Source organism: Nanorana parkeri, unplaced genomic scaffold, assembly GCF_000935625.1.
Source record: "Nanorana parkeri isolate BGI_ZX_2015 unplaced genomic scaffold, ASM93562v1 scaffold1236, whole genome shotgun sequence".
Lineage (NCBI taxonomy): Eukaryota > Metazoa > Chordata > Amphibia > Anura > Dicroglossidae > Nanorana > Nanorana parkeri.
In genome coordinates, this window is record NW_017307504.1 from 25,248 (window position 1) to 38,890 (window position 13,643).

Here is a 13,643-nt window from a genome sequence, read left to right on the forward strand (position 1 = left end):
GAATATTATATCAGTCCATTGTGCCATTATAAATGTAAATGGGAGCATTTCTTTAGAGCATCTCACAATGCCAACCAGCTAATTAAGAAAAACTGTGCAAATGGTGCAACAATAGTCCATAACATAATAAATAGACTACGTCTATGTATAAAATAAAATAAAAGAAGCGTTCAGCACATTGGACCTTGGAGTGTGGTCAATAAGGGAAATCTCGTTTCTGGACATGTTTGTGACGCATCTCATGTAGTGCGTAGATCTGTCACCAAAAATGTCAACATTCTTGAGGCTGATAGAAACCTCACCACCCCCTAGACATGTTTATAGTTGCGACAAAATCATACGTGAGTACCTGCTACAAGCTGACCCTAGAGCCAAATATACCAGATCTCTGGTCAAGATCTCCAACAAAATGGGCTGTTACAAATGCCATAACTGCAATGTCTGCAATTCCCGCATTACTGGTGAGTGTTTTCTGCCCCCACATAATGGTAACAAATACAAGATAGCAGGATATTACAATTGCAATACAGAATATTGCGTAGACATGTTAAAATGTCCCTGCACGCTCACATATATTGGGAAGACCACAGGCCTATTTAAAAGGAGATTCCAGAAGCGACACTAGAACCACTACCAGTAAACAACCTAGGGGAACAGACCTGTTGTGATTCATTTTGCCAGGTGCAAACACCAAATCCATGAGTTGAGGGGCATGGCTCTTGAACACATACTGGCAGACCTCAGGGGAGGTAATAGGGACAACCATCTCCTGAAATGTGAGCATTTTGGATATAAAATATAGATGTGCCTCACTGCACTCCTTACCAGTTTGTAGTTTAACCTGTGGAGTTCAGGTGGGTGCTTGTAGTGACCACGGACGGTACCATTAAGTATACACTGAATTCAAGGATGTCACCAGCACACCAATAGTTGAGTGAAATTAGTTCATTTAATGACAAAACAATGCCATCCAAGTGCAAGCGCTTTCAGGGCAGCACCAGGTCCCCTTCATCAGGCTAGATGCTTTCTGCATTTTGGATATATACACTGAACACAGTGACCTTAAAAGGGTTGAGCACAAATTTTCCTTGACATGTTTTCTCCCATAGTTATCCCTATGGGATTTCGAATGCTGATTCATGGTAACAACTGGTCAGTTTAGCTTTTTTTTGTGGTACCGATTTATCCATTTGATTTATATTTACTTCAAATTATGGGGTTCCAATTAATTTTATTCACATAGTCACGATATACCCGCCCCTCCATTATTACTATTGTGGCACGCTATAATACCTATGATGCTATGCGTACTGAGGACTAGTTCCTCATTTGACTACTGACATGATCAAAGAATACAACAGTAGGTTACTTTTTTGCTACTATGTAGAGGCCAATTTTGTCAATAATTTAATTTAAGTACTTATAGTGCAATTACTAACTTGATGGTGTTTTTTTTCTGTTGTTTACTGCGTAATCACGCAGATCAACTCTCTGGCTGTGTGGTTGCATATGGTTACATACCAGTAAAGACTGGAGATTCTGACATCTGGCTGGTGTGCCGATCCTAGGCAATGCCCATTGGGCTGGAGGAGGGGGACAGGTCTGTAATTCGATGTGTGTCTTATGTCACAATCCTGACATGATCAGACCGCTATCTTCAGAACAAGTTTACCAGTTTGTGGTGTATATGTTTTTAGCATACATATTTATCTACAGCTTGTACATCACATCAATGTGACTCTGTAGTATGGATAACAGGGACACTATCTTGCAACTATATGGACAATACTGTACCAGCATACTGTACCATAACAATGAATATTACATTACAACGCCTGTTGTACAATGCTCTGGTCTATATTTGATGCTTGTTCCCACGTAACTTTATAACTGGGCTTGCTGAAATCTATTATTCCACAGCAGGTGTGTTACTAAATCAGCTAGGGAGGATGTTTATGCCTGAAATAGAGTGCTGCTCCAGTTAATTGTCTAGGGGACTGTGGAGGCGGATACTAATGCCAGCATGGCCAATAGGGCATAACCAGCTACTGGGCTGGGTCACCGCCCACTCCCCGCCGTCTGAGCGTGTTGGTCGGACCTGTTCACAATGAATATTTCAAGTTTAATAAAAAAAACAAAATATATAAAAAAATAGAAAAAAAGTTTAAAAAAATAAAAAGTTAAATAAACTAAAATAAAAAATTCACCATATAATTAAAGGCCCCAGCCCCTGCGGATGGCGTCGGCGGTTGCGGTATTCAGGATTGTGGGTGGCGTTGGACTACATGTCGGAACCGCAGAGCACAGATGCCATCCGCAATTAAATCAGCTCTCGGCGCCCAGCGGTTGCGACATGCAATAAAAATTATTAGTGCCCCCCCAGATTTGACTGTGGTATCTTATGTGCCCCCCTATATATTGTTCCTAGAGTCGCCACTGAGTGCAGGTGACTTCTTTGAACATTCTTATGTATAAAAGTATTCTGTGCACTCATCCAGAATATGAAAATCTAACTTTTAATTCCATAAATGCAATAATACAATATGGCCCTTTATTCTCAATTTGGCATTCATACAATCCAACTTATATGCAGGCTAGAGTAGCACACTGCCAACAATGCCAAAGGAGGAATGGCTTGGATTTTATCATATATAGGCTCATAGGCATAGGTTTCTCACTGTACATTTTCATGGGTACCAGACCTATGGTGCTAAAAAACTGTGTTCTGGGCAGCAGTATGCGCATGCACCCTGATATATACCATACCAACCTTCAACTACAATATGAATATAAGGCCTTTTTCACACCAAATGCAGACCAGATCCGGTCAGGTCAGGTTTCTGCACACGCAGTGTAGTGGCTTGTGCCGCGTTTTAGACGCGTTTTGGATGCGTTTTGGATGCGTTTAAGTCTGGTTCTGGTAAAAAAAAAAAAAAATTTAAGTTTAACTACCTTCCGTCCATGGCCGTTCGTGAACGGCCGGACAGAAGTCTGCTAGGAGCGGGAGCCAGCGATGGCTGTTTACATACAAGCGATCGGGCGTCTCTAGAGACATGATATGATCTCACCCTTGTCAGCTTGATGGAACACAATAAGTGTACTAAGTATCCAAATTATATTTATCCATTTGAAGTCCGATCTGATCTGAAGTGGAATATGCCAACATGTTTCCCAATGAGACGTTTCTGTGATATTGTCCACCATACGACATGTCTCACTATATTCTCCCACACTGGGCACCTGGAGTATATGAAAGCCAGCCCTTGTAGGTACAAAATTATGTGCCACACAGCTAATACATTTCATCAATTTTGGACTACCTCTGCAATGGATGTGTCGAGTGTGGGACCAAACTTATAGGTGCCTTGATGCAGCAGTGTGGCTTCCCTTTATATCTGCAAATGTATGTAAGTAAAACCTTTGTATTTACCCTGAGTAGTTATACACATTAGCTTGTTTTCTTGCTGGCTAGCCTGAAAATTTGCTTAGGACTTCTTTTGTACTGTTTTGTATACTGTCCATGTGTGCCTTTCCCTTTTTGCTAGTTTTTAAACAGGCCTGAGCTGCTACCACATTTGTTTTTTTTCTGCAAACACACAGCAAGACAAGCCACTCCCATAATCCTCCCTTTCTCTCCTCCCTTCTCCAAGCTAGTAGATGTGCTGCTGCTGGAAGCTGCTCTGTCCATTGTGATCTTGTACTCCACAGGAATTTCAGGGAAGTTGAACTGAGAGTTGGAGCCAGATGCTTGGAAGAGTGATGATTGTAAGTACTTGTGCAAAAAGTGAAATAAATATTTTGCTTGCCAATATATTGTATATTTGTTTGATCTGAGTTCATTATTGAAAAAACTTGACAGTTTAATATTACTTAACTGAGCTAACGGCAGTAATCTGTCTCATACTGGATAATCCAGTTTAGGTTCAGTACTGAAATTTTCTAAAGGCTCATAATGTGTACTTTTCTCCCAACTGTGCAAGCCCTGTGGCTTAACATATATTTACACTTTTTTAAAAAAAACCTAAAAAAAAACACTATCATGGTTATTCACAAAAGAGTGAAGCGTTTGGAGAAGGCAGGAGAAGTGAGCAATCTATGACAACATAGCTGATTTGGAAACTGTTTCCAATTTAGCTCATTTTCCAGTTCAGCTATGTTGTCCTAGATTGCTCACTTCTCCTGCCTTCTCCAAACTCTTCACCCTTTTGTAAAAAAAAACCCTGTATATATTTGTTATGTGCTCCTATTAACACAGCATACCTAAAAATATTTGTTTAAAACATGTTTCTAGCCTTTTAGCTGTCTCTGTGTAGCTGGACTTTAAAGCTTATGTTTACAATTTCAAAGTGACTAAAATCTAAATAGTAAACGTGAGTGGACATGTAATATCAATTATATATTGGAGTGTGGCTTACAAAGCTAGCTGAAGGATCAGCTGTAGCTCCGGCTAGCTTTGGTTGCCGGAGCCCTTCAGTTCAGCAGAACTGAAGGGATGCTGTATGGGCTATTCATCTTTGTAAGTTCATTACAGTGTATTTTGTAACAGCCAATGAGATTGATTTACTAAAGACAAATAGGCTGTTCACTTTGCAAAGGACTTTTCCCTAAGCTTAGTGAGTAAGGTGAAAATTCCCTTTGTAAAGACTACCCAGTCACATGCAACAAAAATAATAAACAATTCTTGCACATTATTGGATGATGGAAGTTAGAAGAGCTTCATCTAAGTCAGAAAGCTAAGAGAAAATTCACTTGCAAAGTGCACAGCCAGTTTGCCTTTAACTCTTTTGCTGCTACCGACGTATGGCATATGGTGGCACCACCACCGCCAGCCACTGACATCTGCAGCCTCTCCTCCCTGCCTGGAGCCACTCCAGGCTGGGATCTATTTCTCCTTAGATCCCCGCTGCTCTCCTCCACCTGTTTGGGCTGAGGCAGTGGGGATCCGTGAAGAAATGGCCAGCAGAGGGGGGCGGAGGAGGAAGCTGTAACATCCAAGATGGCCAAGTGATGTGCAGAGCAGATCCGTCGGCTGTTAAATCCAGGACCACCGGTGGCTCTGTGATTATGCGTACCGAGTGGGTCAGGATGACCGAGCAGAGGATTAGTAAATATCTAAGATATTTACCGATCCTCTGTGTGCAGGACAAACACTGGAGTGATCAGCTGATCACCCAATGTTTGTAAACAACTGGGGACACATAGTGCTATGTGTCTCCATTTATGAATGAACAAGAAGTGCTTTACATCACTTCCTGTTCATTCATGGGTTTCTAAATGGGGAGAAGCACTCAGTACTGAGGCTAGCCATTCATAACTGGATGATAGTAAATATTTTAATATTTAATAATATCTCCAGTTTGTAAATGAATGGGAAGCCTCTGTAATGGGAGCTTTCCATTCATTCAGAACAGAGGCTGCAGAAAGAGATATTGAGGACTCTGTTTCCTCAATTTATTTTTCTATTTCAAAAAGGAAATGTCAGGGGTTTGTAACATTACATTGTGTTGTTAGAATGCATCACAGTTCTTGATTTGTTTTTCTTTTTAAAATAACATTAATTTAACTGTATGGCAGTGCATGGCAAAGCCTTGTGACGCATTGCAGTGCATTGTGATACACTGTGTTGTGATTAAATGTATGCCTGTATCATTTTATCACAACACACATGTAAACACAGTGCACAAACGATTTTTAATATAAGTCGTTTTGCAAAAAGGTGCCATTTAAAATTTACAAATATTTGTTATTTATTAACTTTTTACAGTTTTATCTTTTAGATTTGGTTGGAAAAGTATTTTTTTGTGCACTGATACTTATTTAAGTGTGCTTTTATCAATTTAATTGTGTATTTTTATCGGTTTAATGTTAATTTGACAAACATTTGCACAATTATCACAGGACCTACAAAATTAGTAGCACCATCTCTTTATTCTACAGCATTTTCTGTGCTTTCAGAAAATATATAGTTTGGGGGGTCTTTTACAAACGCTAGCAATGCAGCAATAGAAAATCAAAACAATGGGAAAAATTGCAAAAATCGTGTGGCCAGCTGAGGTTAAAAGTGTTCCGGAGGGCTTGACAGTGAAAGAGTTAGATCTTCACTAGTGCCTCATTTGTAAAAATTTAGGTTTGGAACTTGAACAGTACACACACAAAGCCATACACTTACTCAACTTTAAATACTATGGGGTCTATTCACTAAGCTGACGAAGGATCTAGCCGTAGCTTCGGCTGATCCTTCAGCTAGCTTCGGCCCCAGGACCTCTTGGAACCGTAGAACCGAAGGGCTGCTGTACGGGCTATTCACTATAGCCCGTACAGCTCCCGAAGTCGGCCGATGCACCCACCCACTGCTGCTGTCAATCAGCAGAGGTGGACCTGCAGTTGTGCATCAGAGGGACCGAGCAGAACAGCCGAGCCGAATGCCGCTCAACGGCATTCGGCTATTTACTCACTGCTGTTCGGCATCTATGAGAATAGACCGAACAGCAGCGAGTAGCCTGCAGGAGGTTCGGCTTCGCGATCCATATGTTGGATCAGCTGAGTCAAACTCTTTCTGCATTTTGGGTCGGCCGAACATGCCGAGCATGTTTGGCCGACCCAAAGCCACCTGATGTACGGCTGATTTATTCTACTAGAGTTATTTAGAGTTATTCTACTCTAAATTACTGTAGCAATTTGCCTTACTGACTACCTATTTATAAAAAGGAGGATACAAGGCCAATGCATCCAAAATAATTACTTGGGGTGTAAAGCATTGCTCGGGGAAACAAGGTCTGGAACGTTTTTACTAGTGCTTTGGTGGTGAGTGCTCGGTGGGCCTGTTCCACTGTTATGCGCAAGTATGTATTTTCCTGGGAGATTGTTGTATAATTTTAGGGAATGTGATAGCTATGTAATTTGGTATTTTTAGGCTAGTTCCTTTAAAGCTACACAATAGTTTATCTTATCCTGTATGTGCACGCTAAAGAGATTAATTATAAAATCGTTGATGAAGAATCCAGAAAGAGTGCGGACATGCATAAAGATGGCTCTCTGTGGGCCATAATCAAGAATTCAGTTACATTCATTTCTGTTTAGGGCTGGATCGTCAGAGTGACATACACTGAAGCCAAAGTTCATACGTTGAGAAAACAAAATAAAATCATTGGTTATATTACATGACAGTGGAATTCTCTGAACTACTTGGTAAAAGGCCCGGTTATGAGTATGTCTGGCAATTAAAAATAATTGGGAAGCAGGTTTGCCACTAACTCTTCCAAGAATGCCAGTTATGATATAATGATGTTTCATTAAGCATGCTGAAAGCTGTGAGCTCCGTATGGCAGTGGCAATTAGGAAGGATCATAAAGAAAAAAAAAGAAAATGAAAAAACATTAAAAAATGCCCAGACTGAGATTAGCGTTGCATTTAATGGCCACTTCATTAGCTAATTGATTACTTATTAGATACAAGGAAGAGTCTGGTTAGGGGCTTTGCACAGCTAATTAACAGCATTTACACAATTAGTAACTTGCTCATTCTGTATCCATTCTTGGAATCAGCTGTGTCTTGCATGCTCTGGGCCATTTGATTAATTTAATTTTTTTCTTGCTAATATTGGCTTAACCTTCAAAATGAAAAAAAGAGAGAAAAAAATTCACCCTAGGGCAACTACCTATTTATCTGCAAGATAAAACACACACAAAGAAGTACTGTCATCATATCTCATATAAATATGTTGCCCTATTTTGACTTTCTTATTTTCCCAATCCAACATGCTGTAACTCTTCAGCTTCTGGCTTTCGTAAATATGTGACATTCTTTTCCACACTGATAAAATCTTATGAGTGGCGAGTTTTACTGATAAATGGGAGCTGTATTTTGCATTTATTGAACATATGCATCCTGTTCCAAAAATTTACACTTTTATTACAGGATAGTCAATCACTGTACTGTCAAAATGTTATGAACCACTTTTTCTTTGTGCTTGACAATATATGTGCATATTTTAAATAATGTTGAAACATTTATATTCACTCACTACATACTGCTTTTGAATTTTACATACAGCAAATATACATAAAACTGTACACATTTCTGGTATATTGACAACTGGTAAACTGCATTTGCTGCCTTTTTCACTGTTCTACCTTTCAGTACATCTGGCCCCTTTTTTGTCTTTTATATTTATGTTTGTAGTTGTTCAATGTGCTCATTACAGAGCAAACCAGTGAGCTGTTGATAACCTCTGCTTAGGACCTTGTAAAGAACTAGCTCCTTAGCCAGGAAAGGTTCCTTGTATAAGGTAACAATTCCAAAATGCAAATACTCCAACGCAATTTAAAGTTACACTAAACTCAGGAGTTAAATCTTAAAAATGCCTTCAAGTATCTTAACTATTATCAAAAATGTATCTTATTTTTGTATCACTCAGCTGTAGATCCCCAAATCAGCTCACTCGTGTGATGGAGAACAATCTCAATACAATATAATAAATTAAATTAGAGATTGTAGTCCATCATGGGAGGGAGCTTGGAGCAGTGGCTACTTTACATCATACACACAGTCCCTCCAGAAGAAAGGACAGTGTCAGCACCAATTCAGAGATGATTTGAGGATCTACAGCTGAGTGATGCACAAATAAGATACTTTTTTGTTAATAGTTAAGATACTTGAATGTATTTTTAAGATTTAAGTCCTGAGTTTAGTGTCACTTTAAATTGCTTGGAAAATTAGCATTTAGTTTCACTTTAAAGATCTTTACAATCAAGATTTGTGCTTCAGGGGGAGCCCTGTATCTCCAAACAAACTTATTGTTTATGTGGTTGATCCACAATCATTCTGCAAATTAATCAAATCATTTGGCACCTTATCTTTTTTTCATTTCCACCAATCAATTGTGTGGGCTATTGCACCCATAGTATCAGAAAGTTATACACTTATACACATCCCATGGCTTTAAAAGTTATGTCAGTACAAAATAAAGAAAACATTTCCCATTTTATAGAGACTTTTAAAGACTTTAAAAGTACAGAAAATACCTGTTGGTCTGCCAGAAGTGCACTTAGCTTCTATTTTCCTGTTGTGTGCTGACAATACACAGTATTTTTGTGGACTGAGTGGTGTTAGCCCTATGTAGTGTATTTTGCTAAACTACTCAAACCTTTCCCCTATCCTATTCTCGACAACATTGAGACTAATCATTCTGTAGTCCCAAGGTAAGGACTAGGAGAGCTAATTAGACTTCTTGAGATAACCCAGGAAATGCACACAGGACACAGGACAACTCTTAATTTCTGACATGATCAACAGGTATTTTTTTTACACTTATCTAACAGATATAGCAAAACATATTTAGTGATATATTTAACAGACCAAACGGTAGCAATTAAAAGATGTTTATTGTGTCCATTTCCTAAACAGTCACTGGAAGCCCACATTTCAATTCTCCCTAAGCCTGGGAAAGATGTGTCTGAGTGTGGTCATTTTCGACCAATTTCTTTAATAAATATACATGTTAAGCTTTATGCTAAAATGTTAGCCATTAGATTACAATCCATAATGAGTAAGATCATTCATCCAGATCAGACATGATTTGTTCAGGGGAGAGAGGCAAGAGATAGTACCACTAGGGCTATAAACTTGATATCATTGGCACAGAAAAGGGCTATCCCCCTCTGCCTACTCTCGGTCGATGCGGAGAAAGCTTTTGATCGGGTTAATTGGGTCTTTCTTAAAACATCCCTCCAACAGGTAGAATTAGGGGACTCCTTTATTTCTAAGATGGCTTTTTATACCCATTCCACTGCAAGGGAGCGGGTTAATGGTATCCTTTCTGACTCTATCACTATAGGAAATGGAACACGCCAGGGGTGTCCACTCTCTCCTCTTCTATACGTTTTAGTGATGGAGCATCTTGCGGTGGCGATCCGACAGAATCCATCAGTCACGGGCATAGTTTCCAGTTCTCATCACCATAAATTGGCTTTATTTGCAGATGACCTGCTATTGTTCATATCTACACCTCTAATTTCTATTCCCAATATTCTGCAAGAATTTGATAGATGGGGTCTTTAGTCATTTTCATGTAAATACTTCAAAATCCGAGTTTCTCGATATTTCTCATTCGAAGCCATCACGGACTATTCTCAAAAATTCATTTTCTTTTAAATGGCAGTCGACGTTATCATATCTTGGGATTTTTTTACCCTCGGATTTATCTAAACTTTATATAGCTAACTATAGTGACCCGATGGAGTTAATCCTTTCTGATCTCTCAACGTGGAATATTTCTCGATTCTCTTGGGTGGGTAGAATAAATGTTCTTAAAATGGATATACTTCCCAGGATTCTGTATAAATTTCAAACAATTCCAATAACAATCCCACTTTCTTTCTTTAAAATATTACGGACGGCAGCAATACAATTTGTTTGGGGGCATAAACCTCCCCGACTTAGTGTGCGGGTGTTAACGAGACCTAAACACAGGGGAGGTGCTGGTTTGCCAGATTTCTTCCTATATCATAAAGCAGCCCTGCTATCTAGACTTCTGGATTGGTTCCATGCAAGCCATACAAAGGTAGGAGTAGTTTTGGAGGGAGACATTTCACCTATTCCCTTATCTAACATGGATTAGCTGGATTCTTCCAGCTGACAGACCTCCTCTGTCGACTTTGTCTTATCTTTCTGCCCCAGTGTTAAGATTTTGGGATTCCTGCCTTATTCGCTACCACCTTTCTTCCAGGCCTGGTCCATTATTACCCATATTTCAAAATCCACAGTTTCCTCCAGGCATGCACTGTTCTACGTTTCGCGCATTGTAGAGCTCTCCTTCTGTGCAATTAAGACACGTAATAAGCCCGGGATGCAAGGGGTTAAATCCAGCTTTGAAGCAAACAGCGCAAGTATTGGGGAAGGAATGGTATGAAACATTGCAATTATCAAATTATATACGGTCCCTCAAACCTTGCGCTGATCTGATTAGACGCCTGACCTCCTTTGCATGCAGTTATGCATGTCAGATTATCCTATTTTGCATCAAGTATCAAATATCTATGGTATTCTGAGAGAGAGGGTGACTGCAGGCCGTTCATCTGTTATGCTGGCCTGGGAAAGGGACCTAGGTATGGAGTTGATGGATTTAGAATGGGAGAAGTTTTATAATCTGTCCCATGTCACTTCCTCATATCACCAGGAAAAGAATTTCAAGATTGTGTTGCATTGATACAGGTGCCCCGATCTACTCCATTGAATATATCCCACCACCTCTGATAGATGCTGGAGGTGTTTGGAGGATGAGGGCACATATTTACATGTTTGGTGGGACTGTAAACGTTTGCAACCATTCTGGAATAAAATTTTCCAGACGTATTGCTTAATGCAGTCTGTAAATATAGAGCCCAACCCACGTATTGCTATTCTTTCGCTCATGCCCGGGTCCATCAAGAATATTAAGAAGGACATTCTTAGGTTCTGTTTGTCAGCTGCCAGAGTCTGTATATCTAAATGTTGGAAAACCTCCAGGACACCTTCTTTGTCACAATGGGCTGATGAAATGGACAATATAATGCATATGGAAAAGCTTGTGGCGGAAGATACTGATGGTATAGATAAATTTAGAGGGATCTGGCAGGGCTGGATCTCTTATAAACATTCAGATGATTTTTTTTCTGTGACAATGGGTGAAGGAGCAGGTAATAGGGGATGTAATCTGACACTTAGGGACAACTCTTTAGAGAGTTGGGGTTTGCTTTCATAATATCTATTTTGTCATCCGTAGGTATTATATGGATTTTAAGTCATGTATATATGCTGGCTATGAGCCTCTCCCCCTTCTTTTTTTGTTGTGTTGTTCTTTTTGTTATTATTTTGGAACATTATATATGGGCAATAAGGTTTAGGTATTTCATGGCATGGAACTGGCCCATTCATAAAGTTTTCCATCAAGACCGAGTTGCCTAAGTATGCTTGGACAAATTTAATGCATCTAGATGTATCTCTATTCCCCTCCCTTTTCCCCTCCTTTTTTTTTTATTTTACTTTATTCATTTACTTTTTTCTTCCCTTCTTCACGAATACAATTATATGGTATACACCATCCAGGATTAGCACATGTATGTATGTGTGTATATATATGTGTGTATATATATATATGTGGGAAGGCTAACAAGTTAGCAACGCACATTGTCCCTCTTCCCCGCATTTTTTTCCCCCCTGTAGCACAAAGCCCACTAATAGATTATACCCTGAAAGTAGGGCTTCAATATTATTTCACAAGGATCACACTATTATCAACACAAATTTTAGGGTTATTTATTGGGGATATTTTTTATTTATATATTTAACTTATTAAGCACGATGTTCACAATTAGATTTAATGTATTAGTTCATAAGGATTATACAGTTTAATAACACTGATATTAGGGATATTTATCTGGGATATTTTCTAAGAGGGAATAACCACCTCAATAGATCACTAGTAGATACACTTAAATATTGATTTTTTTATTAGGTGGGATTGGAGTAGAAGGGCCCGTTATCAAATGAGGGTTAAGTTAGCAAAATAGACATAAGGGGAAATAGATGATCGGTAAATCAAGAAGTGCAATATGTAGATATGTAATTTTGATATAAGACTAAATGTACAGTACATAGAGGGTCTTACCAGGATGATGGTTCCAGATTTCGGTGACCTTGTTTTGTTTTATTACCTTATTTGTGATTGATATTGTTTTAAGTGTTTAATGGATATATGTATTTAAAAATGCAATAAATATTTATTTATTTTAAAAAAAAGACGTTTATTGTTAGGGTTTACACACACTTTAATACTTTCTGAGTCACTGAATGTCTGCCATTTTGGAATATTAAGAAGCATTAAGAAGTGGCATTATTGCCCAGCATAACACATTTGATTTCAACTGCTATTTTACCTGAATAAGCCAGAAATCGGATACAATGGGTAACACCATTATTTCTCCTTTGATCACCATTTCATAAATTAACCATATGTTATCTGGCATTTAAGTCCATTTTTCAAAAAGAATGGTAATTATCTTAGTGTATTTTATTAAAGTAATTTTAGTTGAATTTTAGCAACAAAGCAGAAATACCAGAAAGTACTAGAGCAGAAGTTCATTTCTGTTTTCTTTTCAGTGAGCTAATAGTACAGTGGAGAACACTTAAGCTCCATTTATTTCTGTGGAATTTGGCAAGCATTCATATTTGGGGCTCTTGTTTCCCATAGTGAGATAGATAATAGAATATTATAGACCATGTTTTTATTAAACAATTGTATTGCTAAACATTGTATTTTTTTTGTTGACGTACAGTATTTCATCTGAAATCATGGATCAAAGGGTGTTTTTATAGTGTCAATATGGTGATGAACAGTGCACGTGATAGAAAGAAAAATAAGTAGGTTTTGTTTGTTCATTACAAAAACATTATTTAGACCATGCTTAGTACAACACAATGATAGTGCCTTTCTGTTCCCTCATGAATTCTGTACACAGTTCTGACAATTTACTAAAATAATACAATCCCTAGATGCCTTATTCTGTTTTCAGTCTTCTCGTTTCAGTAATTAAGTAAGAATGCAGATTTCACTGTATGGGCAACAACCCCCCCCCCCCCCCCCCCCTTTATACATGAAGTTGTGC